General features: G+C 52.2%; 1 protein-coding gene across 4 annotated transcripts in view; it reads right to left on the reverse strand.

Annotated features, from left to right (window-relative positions):
* DCTN1 (dynactin subunit 1) overlaps positions 1-12,505 on the reverse strand; it is a 44,782-nt gene that overhangs the window by 30,615 nt on the left and 1,662 nt on the right. The gene's annotated exons all lie outside the window — the stretch shown is intronic.

Genomic DNA, 12,505 nt, shown 5'->3' on the forward strand with positions numbered 1-12,505 from the left:
GGCCCCAAGTCACCAGAGAACTACCATGCTGGGGTGGGGAGGACTAGAAGCTGGGTCTCCCAACCCAACAACCGCTAACCAAGATGCCCACAACAGCAGCAGTGAAGGCCTTCCAGCCACATTGAGACCAAGAGCCGCTTTGAGTCCCAGAGGAAGCAGGAAGCCCAATCACTGCCCATTCGGGTGAAAGCTCAGCACCTCCTTCTGGGACATTGGGCAATCCGGAGCCTCCTCAGGACCTCTTGGGTTGAGGATTCCCAGAGCGACTGCTCAGCCACTGACGCTGACCCTGCCCTCTTGGGCCCTAATGGGAGGCCTCTGGAGGAAAGGCCTTCGGACCTCCTGGCTCTGCACCGCCTTTGGTTCCAAGGGCTCGGGGCTCCTGAAGGCGGCCAGTGTGCCAGGAAGGGGATAAACTGGGCTGAGTTCAAACCACAGGGAGCCTCTGTGGGCAAACTCCAATGTAAGCTTGAGAACCCAATCTGGTCTGGACCAGGAGTGGTCCTGGCATCAGCCCTGCCCCATCCAGAGGGAGCCTGGGCATCCAGCCCTGTGTGAAGCCTCCATTGCCCAGCAAAGAGGACAGGCAGAACTGCTTTCCAGCACAAGCATCTCTCCGTAATGAGAGATGCGGAAATAAATTGCACGGAGAAGCTTCTCCCAATTGGTTCCCTGGGCTAAGTTCATGACAGTGTCATGGAAAAGGGCTCTGGATCTGAAGAGAGGAAGACCATTGTCTGTTTGGAAACCTCAATGGGGATCAAGATGCCCCCAAGGATGCCTCCCACTGCCTGGCACTTGGGAGAAGCCTTGTTCTAGGCCGGCTCCCTCTCCAGGCTCCACAGGCGCCGACACTGCCCTTGTTTGAAACCCCAAAAGCCTTCTGGAGTGGCCTGCGCCTGGCAGTGAACACCTAGTTCTCCTGCCTCCAGTTTAATTTCCTGCAGTCAGCCCAGACCCTCATATTCCCCGTCAAAAGCCCTCGTCCCAGCCCAGAAGCCCCATCATGGGAGCAGGAACAGCCTAGCAACTCCTATTAATCCACTTATGTCACGGCCTGCTCTTCTTACCCCAAAAATCTCAGGGCAGCAGGCCTCTAAATCAAAATCCAAGAGGCCAAAGGGACCCAAAGTGAACCCCAGATCAGGGAGGGAGGGAGGGAGGGAGAGACCTCAGAGGAGTTGCTTGGCCCCCCCGCCTCTTGGCATATGGGCAGCTTGGCAGGACAGAATGGGTGCCAGTTGATTGACAGTTAAGGTTATTATCTGTATTCTGCTCTTATTGATTTCATTATTCATTTATGTATTTAACAGTCTTATATGACTGCTCATCGGATGAAACACAATTCTGTGCAGCTCAAACAGCAATAAAAATCAAACATCCCCCGTCAATCCCAATCCAGCAATCCCCAGTCCGCCCAACAGCAGCGTAACCCTCAGGCTCCAGCCACATCTCTCCCAGGGCCTGGGGGGAAGAGCAGCTTTTCTTTCTTTCTTTCTTTCTTTCTTTTTCTTTCTTTCTTCTTTCTTTCTTTTCTTCTTTCTTTCTTTCTTTCTTTCTTTCTTTCTTTCTTTCTTTCTTTCTTCTTCTTTCTTTCTTTCTTTCTTTCTTTCTTTCTTTCTTTCTTTCTTTCTTTCTTTCTTCTTTCTTTCTTTCTTTCTTCTTTCTTTCCACAAGGGAGGGGGGGGAGGGCTGGATCCCAGGGTGTCCCACAAGACGGGGCTGTGATGGGAACAATGTAGAGGAAGGGAGCAGAGTGTGTCCGGGGAGGAGGTGGACTCTGACTAACCCATCCGCCCCCTCCAAGAGGCTGACTGACAGGGCCTGTCAATGTGGTTGGGGCAGCCGCATCCTTTCAGGGTGAGAAGGTCCCCGGGCCGATGTCACGAAAGGCTTTCAAGGTGACAACCCACACCGTGAATTGGACCGGGAAGCAAACTGGCAACCGGTGGTGTAACTGCCCCGCAGCTCGGTTCTGTAGCAGCTGAAGCATCTGGATACTCTTCAAGGGTGGAACGCATTACAATAATCCACCCGTGAGATCGCCGGAGTGACCGAGCGCAGGGGCTCCCAATCCAGGAAAGGGAGCAACTGGTGCACAACAGAAAGTTGCCCAGGACGGCTTGCCTTGTTTAGAGTGGAGAGAGCAGCCGGGTCACAAGACGGTACAAAGCGGAACCCTTTTGCCTCTGCTGAAGCTTTTGGTTTATGTTTACCCAGAAGGGATGGAACCATGCAAAACCAGGTGACCAGGTGATGCCAGAAGGGCAGAGAAATAAGTGTGCTTCTTTGCCACCCTTGTTGCCAAAAGGCAGCCCTTAATACAGACTCTGCCTTCCTGCAGCAGCACTCCGGGCATCTCTCAGGCCACTTCCGCTCCTGGAGCCAAGCCAGAACCTGGGCCCACCTGCGACCCAATCTGTGGCTGCTGTCCCTGGCTTCTTCCAAGCAGCAGCTAAGGCCACTTCCACTGAGCTGTGCCCAGAGCCACCCCAGCTCCCTCTGGTGCACCATTGGGCCCATTGGGGTCCTCCCTCCCTTCCTTCCGGCAGCAGGGCCAGCAGGAAGGGACTGAGGACAAGGCCTCCCCCCGCCACCATATCCAAAGACAAGCACCAGCTGCAGTGAACGCAACCAGCCTGACAGTCCCACACCCCTCACCAGCCGCTCCGTCCCTAACAAGGAGGAGGAGGAGGAGCTCTAGGAGGGAGGCCGGCCTTCCTCGGCTTCAGTAAGCACTTGGCCACCGTAGGCTTGAATCTGAGCTTACACCCACATCCGGTCAGGCTCCCTCGTTTCCTGCCAGCACTACTCCAGGTGTCTCTGCACCCACTTCACCTTCCAGAATAGCAACACCCACCCACCCTGCAGCTGCAAACAAGCTCACAGCATCAAAAGCACTTTAAAAAATTAACATTCAGTAAAACCCATCAGAAAAACATCCACAAAAATTAATGCCCCACTAATTAGGAACTGGCAAAGTGAACTACCGGTAAGCAAACCCTGAGACTTGACTCCCAGCAAAAGCCTGAGAGAAACCCCGGCAGCCCCCTGCTGAGAGCCCCCAGCGCTTCTGAACCCTTTCTTAGCCGGCAGGAAACCTTCGTTCTCCTGGAGCAGAAATGTTCCTCTCTCTCCTGCCAGAGGTGCCACGTGCAGAAGGCGGGAAGGCAACCAGCCTGTTTCACCTGAAAGCCACCTGCTTTGATCAGCCTCACAAATATCATCCCTTCCTATACCCCAAGACTAGAATTTGGGTCTGAAGCCACAAAAAACTCAGACTGCAGCGATGCTGGGGGAGAAGATGGCCCACCTGGCCAAAGCCCTGAGCCAGCTGACAGACGTCTGAGGGGACCGTGCCTGCAGGTGAAATGCCCCTGGGCCCTCCAACCGAGGCTCTCCTCACCAGCCCTCCAGGAAGACGATGGGCACAGCTGAGAAGGGACCTGGCTTTACTGCTGCAGCAAGGCTTCCAGGCAGAGGAACCGGAGTGCAGATAAAGGGATCAAAGCCAAAATCTCCAGCGTCCAAACTGACGTTTGACAAAAGCCCAAAACTGCCTGGAAAAAAAGCTGCCAAGGCAGCCGAGGATGCGAGAGGGAAGTGGAGGGCCACCAGGGGACACAGAGGACTCTGCCTGGACGAGGTTCTGATTTAATGACTCTGCAAGGAACAGCAGCCAGCCCAGAATAAGCAACCGCCTCCATTGGCCGCCACTCCTTTCCTAAAGTTGCGACTTCAAACCTCTCAGCCCCAGAGGGCCTGCCTGTCTGGGCCTTCCGGTCAGAGGAAAGCCCTCCCCTCCCCTCTCCGGGCCTTCTCCTGAGTCACTGCCCTCCCTGCCCGAATCCTTCCCCTTTCAGAGCCAAGACATTCATTCATCTCCACAGGCATTTTCAGCTTGAGCTACAGTAACTGAAGGATGATTGGGCTGGTCTAACAAGGTTTTAACCGGCTGTTTTATTTTCTGCTGTGAGTAACAGGAGAAAGAACAAAAAGCCAAGTATGCATAAGGGTAGGAATGTGGGGCAAGCAAGCAAGCATGTTGGCACCCGCCTTGCCTTGTCTTAGCTCGTAGCCCCTACCTTTCGCCTCTTCGGCTGAGCAGGCCTCTCCCATTAATTCTGCAACAACAACGTAAACGGTTATGGCATTAGCCAGGCCAAGCCACAAAGTCCAATCATTTTCTCTTGGGAAGGCCCAAACAAAGAAGCTACAGCTGTGTTGACTTTTCTAAATCCAAATGCAAGGCAACCACCCAAGTGCTGTTCAGCCTCATGTGTCTAGCCCCACAATCTCCCTGTATTCTAAAAGAAATCAAAAACCACCACCACCATGCAACAAGGGAGACACCGCCCTTCACTTTCCCAATGGTCCAGCTCTTGGAGGATACCATGCCCGGAGACACCACCTGTCCACATGTTCTGGAAAGCCATTAACAACACCAAAAGTTTTCCTCATCCTGAATCAAACGATTGGCACCTCACAGCTCAGAACTGGCCAGGGGTCATTTCCCAACCTATCTGGTGATGCTGCCAAGGAGTGGCCTCGGGATCTCCTGCCTGAGAAACCTCTCTCCACCCCCAAGCTAAGGTGCACAGCGAGCATCAAGGCCTCCTTCAGGCCTGGACAGTGGCTAAAGGAAGGCTCACTGAGGGAAGCAGACACCTCTGGGAGGCTGACCGCATTTTGCATTTGAATGGTCAGATAACTTCCTCTGGCCTCCATTAACCAGGCAGTGTCACTGCAGGAGTAGCCGGGGTAAGAAAGGCACAGCTGGAAAGCCTGGGAATGTCAGTCTTCTTCGAGCCGCTTGTGCTTCCAGGCTTTGCACAAGAGAAGGACGAGGAAGCTGCTCCCAAGTCCCCAGAGCTCAAAGCACATTGCCACGCCATCGCCTCTGGAGGTGGGTGGAGAAAGGAATCGGAAGAAAATGGCAAAACCCCCCAGAGGAGGGGCCCACTGAGCGTGCAGGGGACACCCAGGCCACAATGGGCGGGCAGTCTGGGCTTTCAGGGACCGTCCACGGCCCTCTCGGTTTCAGTGACCAAGAAGGGGCAAAGAGCCAAGAATGGGAAGGGTGAAGCACGGGCCCCAGGTGCCCAGCTGACTGCCAAGGAAGCCAGAGGCAAATCCCAACTGCAGAGGCTTTTCCGGCAGAGAACATCGGCCCACATCCCTCCTCTGGACTCACAAAGCAAGGCCAGGGGCAAACAATCCATGGTACCTTTCTCCTTGTTCACTCTCCCTCTCCTCACCCACCCAACTGCTGGTGCTCCTCCCCTGCCTGGAGAGCCGCCCGGTACCCAGCAGGAACCCCGCGTTGCCCAGTCCTGGGCCCCTTGTTGTCACTCACCTGGCCATAGTGGTGTCTCTTGACCTGGGCCATGCTGATTCTTTTTCCTGCCAATTTTGCTCCGGAAAGGCAGCCTCAGCTCATAGCCAGGACAATCTGGCAGGATCCTGCTCTTAGGTCAGAGAGGAAGCAACCATTGCTGGGCGCCGGGCGGAGACCCCGGGGAGGCCAAGGCGAAAGAGGCCTTTTTGTGGGAGAGGTCCCTGAGCCTCACACACACAATCCTGCCCAGCTGATGGAGACTCACTCTGCGCTAGTGCTGCTCCAGACTCTTGTCACAGGAACTGCCAGCCCACTGGGTCCTAATGCTAGATTGTTCTGCCCCAGACCCAGAAAAGCAACGCGGGAGGCTTGGTAAGGTAGGGTAGGGACCCAGAGAGCCCCCAGCTCTGGGACTGACCCAAAGGCCAGCACAGGGCAGGACTGGCAGCCCCAGCTCAGCTGCAGGAGGCTCCCTTCAACCCAGGAAGCTTTCAGAGAACCAGGATGACAAAAGCATCATGCCCAGGTCTACAGCTTTTGAGCTCCACTCTTCACAGGAACAGCGTGTGCGTGCACACACGCACACACACACACAGAGGGAGGGGGGATTGCCTGCCTCCCTTTTGACCAGCAGGGTATTCATCTACCACCCCCGAATTGCTCTCCTGAGTCGTGGAGATGGGCTCCTCCCAGCAGACCAAAAGGGAATGTCCAAATGGAAAATGCTCAGGCCCCCCAGAGGCTGACCTGGTCTGAAGGCCTGCAGGACCAGACTGGCTGGGGTCCAAAGACCCCACCAGGCGTCCTGCCAAAGTATCCCTCTCCCTGCAGCCATGGAGGCACTGGCTGGAGCAATGGGGGAATGACACGTTGACCCCCAGGCCCCTTTGGGAAATCCCCAGCAGGGCGGGACTCCTCCCCCTCCCCAATTGAGCAGGGCTCCCTCAAAGGACACCCAAGGAAGCCAACAGTGAAGAGATTCCACCAGTCTCACCCTGGCTGACTGAGATGCTTCTTAGACTCTCCCAGCATAAAGTCTTGAAGTGCGATACTCTGAGATCAACAAGATCCCTCTCCCTCTGCCTCTCTTATACGACAATGGATCCACGATCCTGACTATTAATGACTCCATCCAAGATTAGGTTGCATTCAGATTAAAAATGTGGGCATAATTGGTCTTCTCCAAAATGTCTGCACTGGACACCACTTCCTCAAGCACTGTGTACAAAAAGGAGCATTTACGACCCTCTGGATCCACTGAGCGCTTTCCCCCTCTGCAAGTGACAGGGCCCTTTTATCATGTAAGGACCCACCAGTCACTCCTGGGGTCCTCCTGGCCAACCTCCAGATGGGCAGGGGTCAGCAGATCCCCCCCAAGGGCTCCAGAAGCCAAAAGCTGTTCTGTTCATTGGAACAGGGCCTCAGCACGGCCCCCATGGGAAGAAACATTCACGCCAGGAAAAGGCTACATGATTTTTATCCTCAAAATGCTTCAGAAATCCTTCACGTAGATTCTTCAGGGCGCGGAGGGGTCTACAATAAGCTCCTGATGAGCCGGAAGTGTCATGCAAAGGGTGTGACTGGAAATGCAAGGACGGGAGGCCACCAGGAAACCTTCCCTGGCTGCCTCTGCGGCCACATCGCCAAACTCCATACACAGACTGATAGAAGCCTGCCATGGTCCGCCTCGCCCTGCTCTCCCCACAAGCTTTTACAACACTGAGCAGAACTGCGCCTTTAAAGAAAAAAGGAGGCAGAAATTGGTAACAGCAAAAAGGCAACATTTGGCAAAGCTTAGCAGAACCAATATAGCTGAACAGAGAAAAACAGCAGGATTTGGTCCTAGCTAATGCAACCATTTTGGCGAAGTAAAAAAATCAAAGCTTTGCCCAGGAAGCTTGACCACCTCCAGCTATTGACTTCTATGCAAAGGACTCCTTTGGCCCAGTTCTGAGAGAAAGCTCCAAGTAGAGTCAGGCTCTGGACAGTGGTAACGGGCCCAGAGTCTCTCGGGGAGGCCCTCCTTGCAGGGGGTCTGGAGTGGCCACGGCTGCAGGAGACGCGTGACCCGAGTCACAGGACGCCCCACCCAAGCTCTATGTCTACCGCATTAGTGCCCCTCCCCCGACCGCAACTGCAGATGTTACTCGGCCAACATTCAGATCTACCAGCCAACTTTGAATGATGCAATTTTGGGCCATGCTCACCTTATCAAAAAAGGTCTGGATAGAATCGGCCCCTGCCTATATTTGGTGACATCACGGCCCTGGGTGGCCTCCAAGGAACGAGGAGCCCAGTTGCAGCCCTTCCCCACCATCTATACTAGGCAAACCCGGGGAATAATTGGGTGCAACTAGGAAGGTGCATTTCTAAGTGAGATGGGTGGCATACAAATCTAATAAATAAAATAAATAATAAAGTTCCCTGAACCTCTCTGGTGTTTTGTCCTTCAGTCCAAAGGACAATCTGCCTTTGATGCCTTTGAGAGAGAATATTGTTTACGCATTGATATTCCCAAGTTATTTTCATTTTTGCAATTGACAAGAGTTATCATTATGCATCACTGAGAACTGTTTGACTGCAGCAGTTTACAAAATTAATACATGAATGACCCATCTCCGCGCGCCTAACTCAAGAGAGGTCAAGATGAAGGAATCCCCCATCCATATAGAGTTACAGGCACTGCAGCATATATAAATAACTCCTCTGCGCCTCCGTGAAAAATGAATTAGCTTCCATTTCACTTACAGGCTTTTTTTTGAGAAATTTTTATTTTCAGAATTCTGACCTTGCAGGGTGGGGAGAGATTTAATAGGCCAACTGTACATAGAACTGAATAACTTTGCACCATGGTACCCAAGAAGTCATCACATCTCTCAGGAAACCTTCAGGGCTAAAATCTTTCTGGATTCAGTTAAGTCTTCCTCTCTGAACAACCGGCTACTCCAAGGGATTGCTATGACTTTATGTGTTCCCTTTCCCTTAGCATAATGACATTATCCATCTCAGGTGATCCAAAACAGGATGACGAAGGAAGCACCACACATAATTTAATCGAACCAGGATATCAATAGACCAAATACAGAAAATATTTAAGAAAAAGCATTGGTTGTACAGAAAAGACTTCTGGGGAGAGGCTGGCAGCTGAGTGGACAGAAAGCCTCCTCTATTCCTTGCCCAGATCCAGCCCGCCATCAGAGCCACCAGGGAGCAGAGGAGAGAGACGGGCTGCTGAAAGGCCACACCCCTTGAGCGCGTCTTAAGAGAGGCAGACCCCCGGGAGGAGTGGTAAACTACTTTAGCCCAGGCATCTCTCAGGTCTGTAGACCCGAGATACTTTGCTTGGTTCCCAGAGGAAGAAGGAATGTCAGACTGAAAATAGCTCTGCAAAGGGAAAGCAACGAGCATGAAGGGATGAAGAGCCAGCGAGTAGACCGGCTCTTCAGAACCTCTCTGGACAAGGCGACGACAACCCATGTGTGTGGGATGAGATCACTCACAAATGCTACTGACAGCTGCTCCTTGTGAAGAGACTGCAAGATGATGGGTCTCCAGCAGGTTTGCAGCTCTAAGGAAGAAACAGCCTTCTTGCTCAATCCACAGATGGCACCGTCAAAGAGTTCATATATTTCCTTTTATAATCACTTCTAGAAAAAATGGTTACTTGCTTTTCAGACATTAGAAGCCTTTGGATAGACAAGTTGGCTAAGCTTCCTTCAATTCCGACTGAAAGTAAGTTTTAGCTACAAGTTTAAATACTTAAAAAAAATGGCGTAAACAGCAAAAGGGTGATTAAAACTTTTGATTTTAAAAAGTTACAGACTAAGGGTCCAAATAAATTTGAAATATTGGCGGGGCAGATAGTAACCCTAACCCTAAGCCCTTAAGGTGGCCTAGGTTACACTGTTGTTTCGCAAAGCTGTGTTGGTTGTAGGTTTGCTTCAAGGTGCAATTCAAGGCATGGGTTACCACCTTTAAAGCCCTGTGCTGGCAGAGGGGGTGTGCTGCAGACTCCATTGGTCAAGGATTTTCAGTTGGCGGGGTGCAGGAAAAAAGGGGTTTTTTTCTGCCATGGTTCCTGCCCTTTGCAGCATCGTCTCCTCCACCACCCCACCAGGGGTACTTGAGGCTCTTATTGAAGGTCAGCAGGGTGGGCGCAGCTCTCATCTCAGGCCTACAATGTTCCAAAGGGGAGATCTGCACCCACCCAGCTGATCTTCTGTAAGGGTCTGAAGAACTGGTTCTGCCAGTTAGCCTGGGGCCCAACGCGGGTGCACCATTCTGGAGGCGGCTATTGGATTAAGAAAAGCATCCCCACCTCTCCACGTGCATTTTATGTTCCCCTGCTCCACATTTTTTAACTGTACTTACTTTATGATTGTTACTTGTTGTTTTATCATTTTAATGTCTACCATTTTTAATGCTTGTAGGCCGCCCAGAATTACCTCTAGATGAGATGAGCGGCATATACAGAAATACATACATAAAAGTGTTTGAAATTATAAAGAATCCTTCCTGTGGGAAAATGTTTTTGTTTTGAGTTTTAAAAAATGAGATTTTAAAAAATGGGCACTAAAGAGAAGCAGAGGGAAGTAAATATTACAATTAAAGGAGAACACATAAATTCCACTTACAGGTGAAGTAAACCCTTCTAACATTGGATATATCGAAGGACTCGGGAGTTAATTTTAATAGTGTCATCTGCACAGAGATTGTTTCTAAAAGATGTTCTGGAAGAGAAACAAGTTTTACCTAACAAGACTGAGCTGAAGATGGATTGACAAATGACAATCTATGAGAATGAGCGGGAAAAAGATTTTACAAAGAAACTGTTTTTGGAAGCTCTTTAGGCATCCTCAGCTGACCTGGGGAGGGTGTGGGAGCCACAACCAGTCATTCAACTCCCCTCGAAGGGTGTTCTCATTAACAACTTTCTCAAAATTGGTGCTCAAAAGCTTTTATACATTAATCCCTTCAATTCCTGCTGAGGAAAAAAGATTTGTCACCCAAGATTTTACTAGCTAACAATTCATCAATCCTCCCAAGGGCCCTTCTGCTGCCCCCCCAAACTCCAGGCCCACCTAGTGGCCGGTTCACCCTCCAGCCTGGCTCTCCCCCAACGGGAAACTGGAGCCCACCAGGCATTAGGACCCTGAAGGCGTTAAAGAGTGGGCATCTGCGCACTGGCAAATGCCACCATTTCACGACTTCGGCAGCAGGTGAGCCCCCTTCTCCAGGGAAGAGAGCAGGGCAACTGCAGCAGCACAAAGGGGGCCCTGGCTCAGGGAGGCTGGCCGTCATCCTGCGCCCATTTTTCTGCCTTGTTTTTTCAGCAACAGCTGGAGCGACTGAGGGGCAGACCAAGACAGCTGAGGATGTGCTTCACTGAAGGGTAACCATAGCAACGCCGAGAGCGCTGAAGAGGATGCTGGCTGGTAACCAGGTGAGTTGCTTTTGGTGCAGGGTGGTCCCGTTCAGTCAGCCAGCCCAGCTCCTTCCCTGGGAGGGGGAGGAGGGGATCTGCGGCTTCCTCAGTTTTTCCTTCATTTCACCTTCACTAGAGCCAGCCCCAGAAACCCCCAAACCTGCTCCCCTGGATCTGATCCCTTCCCTTCTTCCAGCCCTGCCATCACTTGTTCTCCACCTACCCTGCATTTCCCTCACTCCGTGGTTTTTAACCGAAGAGTAAAACAGCTGGATTGAAAGCGTCCAAAGGAAATAGCCTCTCCGTTCCATTCAGCTCAGCTCCAGCTGCCTCAGACTAGATTCCCCCCACCCCACCCTGAGCCACTATGGCAGGGGTGTCAAACTCGGTTTCATTGAGGACTGCATCACGGCTGCGTTGGATGTCAGTGGGGTGGGGGGTGGCCAGGGTGGGCGTGTTGGGGGTGCCTGTGGTGGCTCGAGTGCTCTGCTAGCAAAAATGGGCTCCTGAGCTCCGTTTTCGGCTGTGACGGCCTCCTGCAACCCTCTGCCACAAAAACGGAGCTCGGGAGGGCCACAGAGGCACCCGGGCTGATTCTTCGCTGTTTCCAGGGTGGCCCCGCGAGCCAGATCCGTGAGTTTGATACCCGTGCACTATGGCTACTTGAGAGGCTGGGAAGCCACCAAGCCTACCTGCGGCGGAGGGAGCAAGATTGGGGAAGGCCACTGGGCCAATGGCAGCATGATGGCCTGGGCCAATTCAGGAGCCGTTGCTCCCCAGGAGCACCTTGTCTAGCTGAGACTTTCTGGATAAGAGTTACTCCCCTTTTGACCAGATATGCTGAAAAAAAAAAGCTGCAGCAGGGCATCAAAAGATGCTTTCCCTGCTGCTTCCAGCTATAAAGAAAGATCTCCTCTGGACCAGGAGGGCCCCATCCTCAGGGAGTTCTCCCTCTGAAAGCCACGGGCCGGAAGGGGTGCCACAGAGTCCTCTCTCCTTCTCTTGGCCTAAATACACTGCCCATCAATGCCTACAGCACAGTTCAGGACTAGTCGTGTATCCACAGCCACGGAGGCTTATTCAGCCAACCATGACTAAACAAGTCATACCTTAACATAACCAGAGCTAAGAGAGATGCTATGGTAACACTGTCTTCAAATCCCACTTGAAATTTAACTTTATGTTTTTATTTATATCCAAAAGAGATTGTTCTAGGTGGAACATTGCGGTTTCTGGTGTATTAAATGTCAGGATGCAACCACTGCAATCACCAACCAGAGTAGGGGGAGGGAGGGATGGTGGCACAGAAGCCCATTTGTCTTTCCCAAGGAATCAGCACAGTAGCTGCAGTGGCAAACAAACCCAACACACCTCCCTCCTCCTAGTTTCCTCACAGCCACAACCCTATGAGGTGGTGGAGGGGAGGTGGGGGGAAGAGAGACTGACCCAAAATCACTTAGTTGGCGTTCATGGCTAAAGTAGAACTTGAACTCACAGTCTCCTGTTTTCTAACCTGGTGCCTTAACCACTAGACCAGGGGTGTCGATTTCATTGAGGGACGCATCAGTTGTGTTAGACGGGGGGGGGGGGGGGGAGTTGGGGGTGTATGGCCAGGGTGGGCATGGCCAGCTCAACATCACTCCTGTGGGGGGTGGGGGGGGGCCACCTGTGGTGGCCAAGTGCTAAGGCAGGACTTCCCTCAGACCCTCCCTCACTCTCATAATTTCCTTCGTTCCTTCTCT

The sequence above is a fragment of the Pituophis catenifer genome, unplaced genomic scaffold (assembly GCF_029215685.1).
Source record: "Pituophis catenifer annectens isolate HBS135680 unplaced genomic scaffold, rPitCat1.0.hap2 SCAF_8, whole genome shotgun sequence".
NCBI lineage: Eukaryota > Metazoa > Chordata > Lepidosauria > Squamata > Colubridae > Pituophis > Pituophis catenifer.